A 12,506-nucleotide genomic window follows, 5' to 3' on the forward strand; every position below is an offset into this window, starting at 1 on the left:
ATCTCTCTCTCTCTCTCTCCTCTCTCTCTCCTCTCTCTCTCCTCTCTCTCTCCTCTCTCTCTCCTCTCTCTCTCTCTTCTGTCTCCTCTCCTTCTCTCTCTCCTCTTCCACTCTCTGTCTCCCCTCTCGCGCGCGCACTCTCTCATGCCCTCTCGCTCTGTCTGTCTCTCCCCTCTCGCGCTCTCTCTCGCTCAAATCAACTTGTTGTACAATAATCTGGTGTTGTGTGATAATTATTCATGATAGTGTTAAGTTAGGGATGCTGCATTGTTAAATGTTTCCTGTGCACAGTAGTGTTTGTTTATGTTTCACTCTGTGAAATTTGGTGTTATGCATTTTCAACGTTTTGCTGATAGTTTGAATTTATTTTTAAATATGGACTGTCGCAGCAAATATTGCAAGATGTTTGTTCCCTGGGGACAAAGGCGACCAGGGGTCAGTTAGTGGGAATCTCCGCGGAGAGTGAGACTAGATGACACACACACATTCATGTGGGGCATAGTGGAATTAAGTTGTTTTTCTTTGACGCAGAGTGTATGTCAGAAGAGAGATGTTTGAAAATGTTGGAATGGGGTGTCCCTGGTGAGCTCAGCATTGGGTACCTACCTGTAATCGCCCCTGAAGTGTGGTGGTGGGTCAGTAAGCTCCTTCAAGTGCTGCACTGTCTGACTCTCCATGTCTGCTTTGAAGAACCCGCCCCTCCTGCTGAATAAATCTTGGTCTCCCAGTAAATTGCTATTCTTGCAAATTGTCCTGTTGAATGCAAGATTTGGATCATAGTCCTTTCAAAGTGCACTCTCTGGTAGATAGGACCCTGAAGAAGTCATTTGGTATGTTTTCCTTTACTGCACAGAGCATTGACTACAGGAGTTGGAAGGTCAGGTTGCGGCTGGGCAGGACATTGGTTAGGCCGCTTTTGGAATACTGTGCCATTCTGGTCTCTCTCAAAATTAAATTATTTACAGTGTGGAAACAGGCCCTTCGGCCCAACAAGTCAACACCGACCCTCCGAATCGCAACCCACCAAGACCAATTCCCCTACATTTATCCCTTCACCTAACACTACGAGCAATTTAGCACGGCCAGTTCACCTAACCCGCACATCTTTGTGACTGTGGGAGGAAACCGGAGCACCCGGAGGAAACCCACGCAGACATGGGGAGAACGTGCAAACTCCACACAGTCAGTCGCCTGAGGCGGGAGTTGAACCCGGGTCTCTGGTGCTGTGAGGCAGCAGTGCCAAACACTGTGGCACCCATACGAAGTATCTTATTAATTAACATAGAACGTAGAAAAATACAGCGCAGTACAGGCCCTTCGGCCCTCGATGTTGCGCCGACCGAAGCCTACCTAACCTACACTAGCCCAATACCTCCATATGCTTATCCAATGCCCGCTTAAATGCCCATAAAGAGGGAGAGTCCACCACTGCTACTGGCAGGGCATTCCATGAACTCACAACCCGCTGAGTAAAGAATCTACCCCTAACATCTGTCCTATACCTACCACCTTGCACACAAACCAACAGCCATGCACAGACAACAACTTACTAGAACAAAGGAGCCAATACCCAACATGAGCAAAACTAATGTAGTTTATAAAATACCATGCAAGGACTGCACAAAACACTATATAGGACAAACAGGAAGACAGCTAACAATCCGCATACATGAACATCAACTAGCCACGAAACGACACGACCAGCTATCCCTAGTAGCCACACACTCAGACAACAAGCAACATGAATTCGACTGGGAAAACACTACTATCATAGGGCAAACCAGACAGAGAACAGCCAGGGAATTCTTAGAGGCATGGCATTCATCCCAAACTCCATCAACAAACACATCGACCTGGACCCCATATACCAACCACTACAGCGGGCAGCTGAAACTGACACCCGGAAGCGGCGAGGACAGACCACTATAAATACCGGAAGAAACATCAAAGAAGCGAGTCGCAGGAGACTCCAGAGCACTGATGATGTCTCCTAGCCAGGGGACGAAACGTTTGCAACAAAAACTTCCAGCTGGGCGAACAGAACCACAACAACGAGCACCCGGGCTACAAATCTTCGCACAAACTTTGAAAGTTAAAAATCACACTAACCTTCGGCTTGTACATCCAAACGAACCTGTTCGACCGTAACCTCGTGTTGTGTGATTTTTAGCATCGCTCAAGTCTGAGTGAGTGAGATTACAACAAGTTAGTGATGAGGTGAAGAGGTGTGGTGACTGAGACGGGACTGCCCAGACATTTGGCCACGGGCAGAAGTGGTCAGTGAGCAGGAGGTCCAATGAAATGAGCTCAGGGCAGGGTGGGCGAGTGGTTGACCGTGACTCTGGCGCCAATCCACCGCATTCTCCCCGGCGGACGGGCAGGATCACCACTGGGAGAGTGCAAAGGTGGCGAGTCACAGGTGGATCGCCCAATAGCCGAGTGCACCACTCCTTGTCCAGAGCCAATGTGCCTCTTCCGATCGGAATGAAGATAAGGAGACGGGAATAGTGCAGGCCGGCCAATGCAACACTTTGGAGCAGTGGTGACGGTTGAGGTGGCTGGGTCAACGGGCGGTGATCTATCCAGACTTTCAGAGAAACGTAAATGGACGGGACACCACGATGGGCACATGGGCCTCCTCCACCGCCTGATTCGAGCCAACTGAAGCCTGGAGGAAGAAAGCCTCACCGTCTGCCTTGGGACCCTCCAACCAGATGGGATCAATGTTGGTTTCACCAGATTCCTCACCTCTGCTCCCCCCACGTTACCCCAGGCCCATCCCTCCAACTCGGCACCGTTCTCTTGAACTGTCCTAGTGTCCATCTTTCTTCCCCACCTATCTCCTCCACCCTCCGCTCTGATCTAGCATCATCACCCCACACCCCCACCTTCATATGCCTATCCCATTCCCAGCTGCCCCCTTTCCTCCCATTTACCTCTCAGCCCCCTTGCCCCCCCTCCCCCCGGATTCCTGGTGGAGAGCCCATGCTCGAAACATTGATTCTCCTACTCCTTGGATGCTGCCTGACTGGCTGTGCTTTTCCAGCACCACACCTCTTGACACTAATCTCCAGCGTCTGCCGTCCTTCCTTTCTCCGTAGTGAAAACCAGTCGGAAAAAGAGTTAGGGTGACGAACGCAGGACATGACGGTGCAGTACAGGCCCTCCGGCCCTCGATGTTGCGCCAATTTGAGGAACCAATCTGAAGCCCATCTAACTTACCCAATTCCATTTTCATCCATTTGTTTATCCACTGAACATTGAAATGCCCTTGAAGTGGGCGAGTCCACCGCAGTTGCAGGCAGTATGCTCCACAGCGTAGGGTTGCACGGTGGCTCAGTGGTTAGCACTGTTGCCTCAACAGCACCAGGGACCCAGGTTCGATTCCAGCCCCGGGCGACTGTCTGGATGGGGTTTCCACGTTCTCCCCGTGTCTGTGTGGGCTTCCTCTGGATACTCCAATTTTTTTCCCACCGTCCGAAGATGTGCAGGAAAGGTGAATTGGCTGTGCTAAAATATCCGTAGTGTTCAGGGCTGTGGAGGTTCGGTGCATTAGTCAGAGGGAAATGGATCTGGGTGGGTCACTCTGCGGAGAGTTGGTGTGGACTTGTTAGGCCGAAGAGGCAGTTTCCATGCTGTATGTAATCGAATCCACGCCCTTACCACTCTGAGTAAAGAAACGACCTCTGACCCCTGTCCTACATCTATCATCCCAAAATTTAAAGCTATATCCCCTAGTGCCAGCCATCACCATCTGTGGAAAAAAGGCTGTCATAGTCCACCCTCTCTAACACTCTGATTATCTTATTTGTCTCAATTAAGTCGCGTCTTAACCTTCTTCTTTCCTAAGAAAACAGCCTCAAGTCCCTCAGCCTTTCCTCCTGAGAGTTCCCCCCCCCCCCCCCCCCCCCCCCCCCCCCCCCCCCCCCCCCCCAGATCAGGAAACATCCCAGTAAATCTGCTCTGAACTCTTTTACCAAAGCTTCCACATCCTCCTCATAGTGCGGTGACCAGAGCTGTATATGCAATGCGCCAAATGTGGCTGCACCAGAGTTTTGTCCAGTTGCAGCATTGTCGATGGACTCTGTAGCTGGGCAATTTGGAAACGTGGGCTGGGTGTAACTTTGTAACGGACAAAGTTCAAAAACCCCACAACACCAGGTTACAGTCCGACAGGTTTATTTGGAAGCACTAGCTTTCACCGCGGTGCCCATTCATCGGGTAGTCGGTGCACATTTCTGATTGACATGAGAGCCGGCGACTGAATGAACGGGATGGGCGGGGAACGCTGATGGAAGGATACAGGGACCAATAGCAAAGCAGGGTGCGGGTCAGTATGGTTGACTGACGCGGGAGCGGGCCAACCAGATGTACGATTTGGACAGCTTGCGACGGTGTCGTGGCGGTAATAGACCAATCAGGCAGGCGGGGGCGGCGTTGATGGAGAAACGGAGATGGCCAATCAGATTGGGCATGACGCAATAATGGTCGTAGAAACGGACCAATGGGAAAGCACCTGGGGTGGACCCCTTTATATTGTTCCCCTCGCATTGTAAACTGTGCCCTCTCTAGTTCTGGACACCCCCACCCCAGGGAAAAGACTTTGTCTACTTATACGATCCACACCCCTCACGGGTGACACAGTGGTTAGCACTGCTGCCTCACAGCGCCAGAGACCCGGGTTCAATTCCCGACTCAGGCGACTGACTGTGTGGAGTTTGCACATTCTCCCCGTGTCTGCGTGGGTTTCCTCCGGGTGCTCCGGTTTCCTCCTACAGTCCAAAGATGTGCAGGTTAGGCGAATTGGCCATGCTAAATTGTTAAGTGAAGGGGTAAAGGCCTGTAAGTAATCTAATCTAGTTAGATTAGATTAGATTACTTACAGTGTGGAAACAGGCCCTTCGGCCCAACAAGTCCACACCGACCCGCCGAAGCGCAACCCACCCATACCCCTACATTTACCCCTTACTTAACACTACGGGCAATTTAGCATGGCCAATTCACCTGACCCGCACATCTTTGGACTGTGGGAGGAAACCGGAGCACCCGGAGGAAACTCACGCAGACACGGGGAGAACGTGCAAACTCCACACAGACAGTCACCTGAGGCGGGAATTGAACCTGGGTCTCTGGCGCTTGTGAGGCAGCAGTGCTAACCACTGTGCCGCCGTGCCGCCCAAATCTGATTTTATAAACCTCTATAAGGTCACCCCTCAGTCTCCAATGCTCCAGGGAAAACCGCCTTAGCCTGTTCAGCCCCTCCCTCTGTAGCTCAAACCCTCCAACAGCAGCCCCATGTTTGCAAATCTTTTCTGAAACATTACTTGGGTGGGAGACCGCCTGGGAATCCCAGGTACAGTCAGCTTAAAAGCTGGTGGCACGGTGGCTCAGGGGTTAGCACTGCTGCCTTGCAGCGCCAGGGACCCGGGTTCGATTCCAGCCTCGAAGGAACTGTCTGCCTGGAGTTTGCACACTCTCCCAGGGTTTCCTCTTTCCTCCCACAGTCCGCGGATGTGCCGCTTAGGGTGAATTGGCCGGGCTCAATTGCCCACAGCCTCCTGGGAAGTGTACGTTAGGTGCTATAGTCGGGGTAAATATAGGATAATAGGGCAGGGGAATGGTTCTGGGCGGGTTCCTCTTTGGAGGCTTGGTGTGTGGACTTGTAGGGCCGAAGGGCCTGTTTGCACACTGCAGGGATTGTACGACCCTACCCTTTACCCAGCATGCCTTGCCTATGTTTGTCGTACGAAAACATAGCACCTCGCCATCTTTTAATTAAACCCCACCTAACACTCGGCCGACTCGCCCATCTGATGGAGGTCGCGTGGCACTCGGTCATTGTTGGGGTTCACCCTGTTGTTGGTGTCCCCCTGTCAGCAGTGACCATGAGGTTGAGTTGATTGACTGCCGGCCCTGAGTCAAATGTCGCAGGATCACTGACTGCACCAACGTATTCGCCTTCCCCATGTCGACTGGATGGATAATTACGTTGCCCTATCGATTCTTACTTTGTCCTACAAGAACTGCCCAACCCCCTCCCTCCCTTTCTCCCCCACCCTCCTCTCTTCCCTTAGCCCCTCCTCCAACCCCCACCTGTCCAGTCTCCCTCAAAGCTTGCAACGCCCCATCCCTTCTCAATCTTGGCATCCCCATTCAGTCCCCTTCTGCCTCACCACCCTCTGCTGGTGTTTACCTTCACCTCCTGCCCCTTGGCAGAGTTTCCTGCCCTTCAGCCCTTCTCTTTTTTGTCTTAGAACATAGAACATAGAAAAATACAGCGCAGTACAGGCCCTTCGGCCCGCGATGTTGCGCCAATCCAAGCCCACCTAACCGACACTAGCCCACTACCCTCCATATGCCTATCCAATGCCCGTTTAAATGCCCATAAAGAGGGAGAGTCCACCACTGCTACTGGCAGGGCATTCCATGAACTCACGACTCGCTGAGTAAGGAATCTACCCCGAACGTCTGTCCTATACCTACCACCCCTTAATTTAAAGCTGTGCCCCCTCGTAATAGCTGACTCCATACGTGGTGCTCATCCGTCCCTCCCTTCCCCATGTAGGGTCTTCTCTCGGCCAGGCTGGCCAGTCGCCATGGCCACCGCTCGCGAGGCTGTTGTCAGAGGGCCTTCGCTGTCGAGATCTGCTCCGTCATCCCCATCGATCAGCCACAGCCGGAGCTAGCGTTTGCCCTGGGGTCTGTCTGCACCTTGCTGTATCCTCCCTGCCACCCGCAGCTACACAAATGAAGGTCACAGTGCGCGTCCGGTTTGTGAGAGGAAACCCGCAAAGGTAGGAAGGTGACGGGCCTGTTCCCCAGCTCCTGTCCCCGCACATGTTGACACAGCCCTCCTGTTCCCCATCGCCTTCCCAGTTCCCTCCATTAACACAGCCTGCCATTTCCTATCTCCTCCTCTCCTCACCCCCTGTCCATTGACACCCCTGCCATTCTCTACCCCTTCCCCACCCTATCTACTCATCCAGTGAACCTGCTGTGTACATTTGCTCCCCTTGCTTTGTGTGTGTGTATCTCTCTCTCTCTGTTCCTCCCTCCGTTGACTCCAGAAAACACCGACCATCTCCCCCCCTCCCCCAACCCACATAAAGCATTTTGTAAGGATGTGGTTCACCTGTCAGGCACACTCCTCTTTCACTGGGCCTCCCGCTGCACTCTCTCAGTATCTGGCTCCCTTCACAGCCCCAGCCTTCTCCATCCTCTCTCGCTCAGCCCACCTTCCTGATAGACAAGCTGAGTTGGTGTCGCTAGAAGGCAGTGCTCCCCTTTTGCTGTGTACTCACTCCTGTTCAGTTTCCCCTCTGTCCCTGACTCAGGCTGTCACTGTCTCTGTCTCTCTCTCGCACACGTGCATTCACCCACTCGCAGAAGACCATAAGACAGAGGAGTGTAGGTAAGGCCATTCGGCCCATCGAGTCCATTCCGCCATTCAATCATGGCTCATAGATATTTCAACTCCACTTCCCAGCATTCTCCCCGTAGCCCTTAATTCCTTGTGACATCAAGGATTTATCAATCTCTGCCTTGAAGACATTCAGCGTCCCGGCCTCCACTGCACTCTGCGCCAATGAATTCCACAGGCCCACCACTCTCTGGCTGAAGAAATGGCTCCGCATTTCTGTTCTGAATTGACTCCCTCTAATTCTAAGGCTGTGTCCACGGGTCCTACCTCCTCGCCTAACGGAAACAATTTCCTAGCGTCCACCCTTTCCAAGCCGTGTATTATCTTGTATGTTTATATTAAATCTCCCCTTAATCTTCTAAACTCCAATGAATGCAATCCCAGGATCCTCAGCCGTTCCTCGTATGCTAGACCAACCATTCCAGGGATCATCCGTGTGAATCTCCGCTGGACACGTTCCAGTGCCAGTATGTCCTTCCTGAGGTGTGGGGACCAAAACTGGACACAGTACTCCAAATGGGGCCTAACCAGAGCTTTATAAAGTCTCAGTAGCACAATGGTGTTTTTATATTCCAACCCTCTTCAGATAAATGACAACATTGCATTCGCTTTCTTAATCATGGACTCAACCTGCATGTTTGCCTTCAGAGAATCCTCGACTAGCACTCCCAGATCCCCTTGTACTTTGGCTTGACGAATTTTCTCACCGTTTAGAAAGTAGTCTATGCTTTTATTCTTTTTTCCAAAGTGCAAGACCTCGCATTTGCTCACGTTGAATTCCATCAGCCATTTCCTGGACCATTCTCCCAAACTGTCTAGATCCTTCTGTAGCCTCCCCACTTCCTCAGTACTACCTGCCTGTCCCCCTAACTTAGTATCATTGGCAAACTTCGCTAGAATGCCCCAGTCCCCTCATCCAGATCATTAATATATAATGTGAACAGCTGTGGCCCCAGCACTGAACTCTGCGGGACACAGCTTGTCACCGGCTGCCATTCCGAAAAAGAACCTTTTATCCCAACTCTCTGCCTTCTGTCAGACAGCCAATCCTCAAACCATACCAGTAGCTCACCTCGAACACCATGGGCCCTCACCTTGCTCAGCAGCCTCCCGTGTGGCACCTTATCAAAGGCCTTTTGGAAGTCTAGATAGACCACATCCACTGGGTTTCCCTGGTCTAACCTACTGGTCACCTCTTCAAAGAATTCCAACAGGTTTGTCAGGCATGACCTCCCCTTACTAAATACATGTTGACTTGTTCTAATCAGACTCTGCTGTCCCAAGAATTTAGAAACCTCACCCTTAATGATGGATTCCAGAATTTTACCAACAACTGAGGTTAGGCTAATTGGCCTATAATTTTCCATCTTTTGTCTTGATCCTTTCTTGAACAAGGGGGTTACAACAGCGATCTTCCAATCATCTGGGACTTTCCCTGACTCCAGTGACTTTTAAGAGATCTCAACCAATGCCTCGGCTATTTCCTCAGCCACCTCTCTCAGAACTTGAGGATGTATCCCATCAGGGCCAGGAGATTTATCAATTTTAAGACCTTTTAGCTTTTCTAGCACTTTGACTTTTGTAATGGCAACCATACTCAACTCAGCCCCCTGACTCCCTTTAATTGTTGGGATATTACTCATGTCTTCCATTATGAAGACTGACGCAAAGTACTTGTTAAGTTCTCCTGCTATTTCCTTATCTCCCATCACTCGGCTTCCAGCATCAGTTTGAGGTGGCCCAATGTCTACTTTTGCCTGTCGTTTTTTCTTTTGTATTGAAAGAAACTTTTACAATCATTTCTAATATTACTGGCTAGCCTCCCTTCATATTTGATCCTCTCCTTCCTTATTTCTCTCTTTGTTATCCTCTGTTTGTTTTTGTAACCTTCCCAATCATCTGATTTCCCACTGCCCTTGACCACTTTATAGGATCTCTCTTCTTTCTTTAATACATTTCTTGACTTCCTTTGTCAGCCAGGGCTGTCTAATACCTCCCCGGATAATCTTTCTTTTCTTGGGGATGAACCTCTGTACAGTGTCCTCAATTATACCCACAACCTCCTGCCATTTTTGCTCTACTGTCTTCCCCGCTAGGCTCTGCTTCCAGTCTATTTTTGTCAGTTCCTCTCTCATGCCCTCATAATTACCTTGATTTAACTGTAACACCATTACATCCGATTTTGCCTTCTCTCTTTCAAACTGCAGACTGAACTCTACCATATTATGATCGCTGCTTCCTAAGGGTTCCCTTCCTTTAAGATCTTTTATAAAGTCTGGTATGCATGCTCTCGCTCTCATGCTCTGTCTGTCTCTCACCCTCACACACGTGCTCTGACTCTGTGTATCGAGAATCTCTCTCACTCTTCTGTCTCTGTGTCGGTCTATCTGTCTGTGTTCCCCTCACACCTCCTTCTGAGAGTGCCAGTGTTTGTGTCTGAGGCTCTCCCTCTCTCTCCCTCACAGGGAAGCAGGCAGGATACTGAAGCAACGCAAAGTTTCCCACCTGAGCCTCGTGAGGACCAGGGTGCAGTGCGATTCTGAAGGCCTGCTGCTGGTGGGTGTTTTACTGACCGTTGCCACCACTTTGATGGAGTTCAGAGTCGAGGTCCGTTGTCACGGAGAAACCTCATCCCTGTGTCAATCTCCAAGCCAATCCCATTGCCCGTCCTGTCCCTGCATCATTCCCAAAATTATCCCAATGCCCCACTCTCACACCATAGCCCTGTATCAATACCCATGCGAAATACAATTCCCATTACCCTGCATCATTTGCCGAGCTGAAATCTCCTCATTCTTTACTCTCAGTTGTTCTCCAGTTCTCTCCTTCTCTTCTCATGTGCTGTTTTGCAACTGTCCCACTATTTCCCATCTTGACTCTTTGCTCTGTCTACAATGATATCCCACTCTCTTCTTGGCCCACAGCGATTGGGCGGGAGTGGGGTGGTGCGGGGGTCTTATCAGGGGTAAACCATGATGTCCAGGTCTCTGGCACAGATTCTGTTCCGGTTTCTCCGAAGGGAAGGTGGAAGAGGAGCCGAGCATTCGTCATTGGGACTCCATAGTTAGGGGGGGCAGATAGGAGTTCCTCCGGGAATGAGAAATCCTCATGGTTGGTGTGTTGCCTCCCACGTGCCAGGCTTCGCGATGTCTCTTATTGTGTTTCTGGTATCCTTGAGGGGAAGGGGGAGCAACCCCTCACGTACTTTAGATGGGTGAGTTTTTTGTCCAGTGTGTGCAGGAGGGTTTCCTGACACAGTATGTAGGTAGACCAACAAAGGGCGAGGTAACATTAGATTTGGTACTGGGTAGTGAACCGGGCCAGGGGTTAGATTTGGAGACCACAATTCGGTTATGTTTACTTTAGTGATGGAATGGGATAGGTATATACCGCAGGGCTAGAGTTATAGCTGAGGGGTTGGGGGAAGGCAATCGTCATGCGATTAGGCAAGAATTAGAATGCATAGGATGGGAAAGGAACCTTTGGACGCAATTGAAATGTGGAGTTTATTCCAGGACCAGCTCCTGCAGGTCCGTGATAAGTATGTATCGGTCAGGCAGGGAAGACATTGTCGAGCACGGGAGCTGTTGTTTACTAAGGAAGTTGACTCTCTTGTCAAGAGGAAGAAGAAGGCTTATGTTAGGGTGAGCTGAGGTGGTTTAGGGCTCTTGAGGGTTACAAGATAGCCAAGAAAGTCCTAAAGAAAGAGCTACGAAGAGCTATGAGAGGACATGAGAAGTCGTTGAATAGAATCAAGGAAAACCCTATGGCTCTCTATTGGTATATCAGAAATAAAAGGATGACTGGAGTAAGATTAGGGTCAGTCAGGTATCGGAGTGGGAACTTGTGTGTGGAGTCAGAGGAGATAGCTAAAGCGCTAAATGAATACTTTTCATCAGTATTCACACTAGAAAAGGTACAATATGGTCACGGAGATTACTAAGATACAGGCTAATAGTCTAGATGGGATTGAGGTGAATCAGGAGGAGGCAATTCTGGAAAGTATGAAAATAGGTAATAGGTGGATGGGATTTATCCTAGGATTCTCTGGGAAGCCAGGGAGGAGATAGCCAAGCCTTTGGCTTTGATCTTTATGTCGTCACTGTTGACAGGACAAGTGTCGGAAGACTGGAGGACAGCAAACATTTTTCCGTTATTCAAGCAGAGGAGTAGATACAACCCTGGAAATGATAGATCTGTGAGCCTTACTTCAGTTGTGGGTCAAGTGTTGGAAAAGTTTATAAGAGAAAGGATTTATAATGATCTGGAACGGAATAAGTTGGTTAGGGATAGTCAACATGATTTTGTGAAGGGTAGGTCGTGCCTCACAAAACTTTGAGAAGGTGAACAGACAGGTGGATGTGGGTAACGTGGTTGATGTGGTGTATGTGGATTTCAGTAAAGCTTTTTTTTAAAAGTTAATTACTGGAGGCTATTGCACAAACTACAGAGGCTTGCAATTGAGAGTGATTTAGTGGTTTGGATCAGAAATTGGCTAGCTGAAAGAAGACGATGGGTGGTAGCTGATAGGAAATATTCATCCTGCAGTTCAGTTGCTAGTGGTGTATCACAAGGATTGGCTTTGGATCAACAATTGTTTGTCACTTATTAAAATGATCTGGATGAGGGCATAGAAGGATGGGTTAGGAAATTTATGGATTAGAGGTGCTGGAAAAGCACAGCAGTTCAGGCCGCATCTGCAGTCATTGTTTTTACCTAAGAAATTTATGGATGACACGACTTCTGGTGAAGTTGAGGATAGAGCTGAAGAATGTTGCCGGTTACAGAGGGACAGAGGTAAGCTGTAGGGCTGTGCTGACAGGTGGCAAATGGAGTTTAATGCAGAAAAGTGTGAGGTGATCCCTTTTGGAAGGAGTAACAGGAATGCAGAGGGCCGAGGTAATGGCAAGAATCTTGTTCGTGTGGATGAGCAGAGCTATCTCGGTGTCCACGTGGGCAGATCTCTGAAAGTAGTCACCCAGGTCGATCGGGTTGTTAAATTAAGGATTGATAGCTTTTATTGGTAGGGGAATTGCGTTTTGGAACCATGGCGTCACGCTGCAGTTGTACACAACTCTGGTGCAGC

The 12,506-nt window shown here is 49.9% G+C and overlaps 1 long non-coding RNA gene across 4 annotated transcripts in view; it reads left to right on the forward strand.

The window, feature by feature from the left end:
- The window catches only part of LOC132834632 (uncharacterized), a 44,523-nt gene that overhangs the window by 9,597 nt on the left and 22,420 nt on the right, over window positions 1-12,506 (forward strand). For 2 of the 4 annotated variants that reach the window (XR_009647237.1, XR_009647236.1), the window contains exon 3: window positions 9,886-9,976. The exons of 1 other annotated variant lie outside the window; for it this stretch is intronic. This is a non-coding gene — a long non-coding RNA (uncharacterized LOC132834632). Of the gene's footprint in view, window positions 1-6,565; window positions 6,795-9,885; window positions 9,977-12,506 lie in introns of all 4 variants that reach the window. One more of the 4 variants, XR_009647235.1, reaches the window with a different exon arrangement.

Source organism: Hemiscyllium ocellatum, chromosome 41 (genome assembly GCF_020745735.1).
Source record: "Hemiscyllium ocellatum isolate sHemOce1 chromosome 41, sHemOce1.pat.X.cur, whole genome shotgun sequence".
NCBI classification, from domain to species: Eukaryota; Metazoa; Chordata; class Chondrichthyes; order Orectolobiformes; family Hemiscylliidae; genus Hemiscyllium; species Hemiscyllium ocellatum.